Source organism: Arachis ipaensis, chromosome B05 (genome assembly GCF_000816755.2).
Source record: "Arachis ipaensis cultivar K30076 chromosome B05, Araip1.1, whole genome shotgun sequence".
Taxonomy (NCBI): Eukaryota; Viridiplantae; Streptophyta; class Magnoliopsida; order Fabales; family Fabaceae; genus Arachis; species Arachis ipaensis.
In genome coordinates, this window is record NC_029789.2 from 25,168,085 (window position 1) to 25,172,367 (window position 4,283).

The window sequence follows — 4,283 nt, forward strand, 5'->3', positions numbered from 1 at the left end:
TATGAGATGTTCTTTGATTTTGTTAAATTACTGGACGTTTTTGTTAAATAATTTTAGATATTTGAGTGTATGATTTGAAATTAATTTTTCATGTTACTGATTCTGTGTGTCATGCTGGATTTCTGTTGTATTCAGTAGCTGATGTTCTTCCTTATGGTTTGGGAGTTTTGGAAAAAAAAGTTAGTTATAACTTGGTTTGAATGTGGCCATTTAACATTGTAGCATCAAAAAGTAATTTTTTGGACAGATTTGTTGGAATTTTAACTTGATCTATTGGTAGCTATGAGATGATTATCTAGTTGGACAACTGTATGGTTCTTTTATCTGAGATTGGATTTTTTTTTTTAATTATAGATTGGATGGTTCTTTTGTTAAACAAATGAATGTTTCTTTTTATACTAAATTGATTATTCTTTGAAATGAATCATCATTTAAGGTGGAAATTAACTTTGAAGTAATTCAACGCATGTTGTACTTATTGATTCAATTGTTGTGACTTATGAGCATTTTTATAGTTAATATATAATAGCCATAGATGGCTATTATTTGTTGCATACACCTTGACCGTAATTGCTTTGTTTTGCTTTCACTTTCCAGGGGGATCGTGAAGAGCCGAGCACAATGTCCCAAAATCTACGTCCGATGTTTTTTTTTTTTTTGTTAAACAAATGAATGTTTCTTTTTATACTAAATGGATGATTCTTTGAAATGAATCATCATTTAAGATGAAAATTAACTTTGAAGTAATTGAACACATGTTGTACTTATTGATTCAATTGTGACTTATGAGCATTTTTATAGTTAATATATAATAGACATAGATGGATATTCATTTGTTGCATACAGCTTGACGTAAATAAATTAATAAATACTATGTATATGGATATGCATGCCATATTCTCATTATTCTGACATGTTGCATGTCCAACCATGTCTCAGTTATCTAGTCCCAAATAGAGTGTTTTTCTTTAATTCACAAGGTGAGAAGTTCTTGAAAGTATGGAATTTTTCTTATGTTTTCTTCTGATTGTATTTTCATTGAGTTTAAGAGGAAAGATGAAGAATAAAGAAAACTCTTTTATTTAGATACTAGAAGCCAAGTATAGCATCAAGAAATCATTTCTTTTTTCTTCTGATTTCAGTTAATCTTTTGGTTTTTATTTTCTTGATTTGGATGATAATTTCAAAACTAAGAAGGACTTTCTGGCTAAGAAATTTAAGATGTTCAAACAATAAATACAAAATTATAATATTATTTGGGTGGAGGTTGCAAAATTAAGAAGGACTTTCTTAGTAAATGTTACTTCTGTCAAGCATCAAGATTTTCTTTTTTCATACTAAATAGATGTTATTTTAATAGAAGCCATGTGAATGAAAAATAAAAAAAGCTTATCCCACATAAATAACTATAAAATTGTTATCATGCTAAGATGTAATGAAATGAATCATAATATTCATTCAACTTATCCATACAATTTACAATGTTGTAGATATAGGAATTCATTATGACCAAAAGTAATACAAGAAGAATCATCCATTTAGTATAAAAAAAAAACATCTATTTGTTTAACAAAAGAAACATGTGACGTCATGTGATGTAAATTTTTGCATAAACATTCAAGTTGCCTACAAGAAGAAAGATACTAAATAGAACCAAAATAAAATACATCCAATTCTTAAAATATTATAAAAATTCACAACTATAACTCAAGAAAAATCTCAAAATATATCAAAAGTGTCTCAAAAGGTAACATTATCACATTTGTTTAACTGGGCTGTGTTTGGAAATGAGTTGAAGTGGTATTGGACAGAACCATAATAAGGGAATATCAACTACAAAGATGCTGATGAAATGTTAGACTTATGCCTCAAGAATAAGATAAAAACCCGCGGCCACTGCATCTTTTGGGAAGTAGAAGGCACAGTTCAGCAGTGGATCAAATCACTGAACAAAGACGATTTGATGAAAGCGGTCCAAAATTAGTTAAGCAGCCTCTTGAATTTAACAATGAAATGCTGCATGGTTCATTTTATCAAGACAAGCTTGGTAGAGACATAAGAGCAAACATGTTCAAGACAGCACACCAATTAGCAAACATGTTCAAGATCAACACCAGGGAAATACATTCAACAGATTCTTGATTTGCAACACCAAAGTGCACCAGTTGGTGGAATTGGAATTCAAGGACACATAGATAGTCCTGTGGGTTCTATTGTTTGTTCTGCACTTAAAAAATTAGGGACTCTTGGTTTACCAACATGGTTCACTGAGCTTGATGTTTCTTCAAGAAATGAGTATGTTAAAGCTGATGATTTGGAAGTTATGATGAGAAAAGCCATGGCACACCCTTCAGTAGATGGCATAATGCTTTGGGGATTCTAGAAATTGTTTATGAGCAGGGAGAATTCCCATTTGGTGAATGCAGAAGGTGATGTTAATGAAGAAATAAAAAGGTTACTTTGTCTTAAACAAGAGTGGTTGTCTCATAGCCATTGCGTTGATGATCAAGGACTATTCAGCTTTAGACGCTTCAGAGGAACATACAATCTGCAAATCGTGAGGGGGAGGGCTGCGGCGGTGGTAGCGGTGGTGCGAATCACGACGAGAACGGTGGTGTGGTGGTGACAAATCGCGACGAGGAGGCTGTGGTGGTTGGCGGCGCTGCGAATCGCGACAAAAACGGGTCTGCGGTGGTGACGGCTGCGAATCGCGAGGGAGGCGCTGCGGTGTTTGACGGCGGTGTAAATCACGAGGGAAGATGGCACTCCCGAGGGACGACGATGGCGAGAGTAGTTCCAGTGGGGCGGGACACCATCGCAGAGCGTTATCGCGATGTGGGAGAGAAGAATACAGGATTATGGGGGTTGTTTTACAAAACCTAATTTTTCAAACAAATCATTAATGTCAATTATTTAAATTATAATTTAATAAAAGAAATTAATTATAATTAATTGAGTTGTTTAATTTTTGACTGATCATCTCTTGGTTCCATATACTTTTCCTTCTTAGTTTCTCAAAACTGAAGAACACCTCCCTCAAAGGAAACGCCAGCCTCATCTACCGCCACCATCGCTGCGGTTCTTCTCACTGCCGCCACCCACTACCGTACTCAAGATCTTCGTCTGTTCGTCGTGCTCCAACCCCTCTCCTCATTCGCCAGTATCCAGCTTCTTCATCGTGCTCGTCAAGTCGTTGTGCTCCAACCCCGTATACTGTTCAGTCGCACTTTGCCCGCCGTCCCTCGTCGTCTATCGAGTCGTCCATCATGCTTGTCCCTCGTAGCCTCAAACCCATCATCGTTCGTCTCATCATTCTCAAAGCCTCCAACCCCTCCCTAGATTCGCCAATCATCAGCGTCCACGGGCCCTATTCTACCACTCTTCACCCGTGGTCCGTCGTTGTGGTCATCGCCAGGTCACCATCGTCGTGGTCATCGCTAGGTTGCCGTCATCTGTCGCACTCAACTGCTCTTCCTCAAACTTTGCTCACTGCCTCACTTAGCAAAGGTAATAGTTGCTCTGCTCAGTGCTCAAATTCATTTTTGGTTGATTAGCTTTGTTTTGTCACTGTTTGATGATGACTCTATTTATTACTGTTCAAACTCCATTATGTATCACTCAATTAAATGGTCATTTGTTGTTAAAGAGTCTGTACATGTAACTGGAAGAGTTAAGGTTGAAAAGTGTAGAAATAAAAGTGAAAAGAACCTGATCAAAGCTTAATTAATAAAAAAAATCAAAATTAGTTAAATATGTTAGTTCTCAATAGGTGTTAAATTTCTGATTTTAGAAATTAATGTTTACCCATCTTAATCAGTGTATATAAAAGGTGTGAGTGTAAAGTGTGAGGATATATCTAAAAATCTATTTTTATCTTGTATAATTTTATTATTTATTATTGAATAATTGTAGTTTATTCTCTCTTTCTGTTTTTTCTCTGCTACGAGCCTACTACTTCTTTTTCCTGTATTTTTTATTGGATGTGTAACCATTTTAATTTTTTCTCAGAGAGAACATTATAANGATTAAATTAGTTAAATTAATAAACTAATAATTAAAATGGTTAAATAATTGATCTGTTTTTTAAAATTTTGCAAAAACCTCATCATTTTCAAGATTGTCTTTTGGTATTTGATTAAGGATGTCATCAGCTACCTAATGAGGTTTTGGCTTATTCCAAGATTCTTCACTCTTGGACGCCAAATCGATATATGCCTAGGTATATATTACCTATTTGTATACAAATTTAATTTTGGTACATTCACAATATAAAATATTTTATA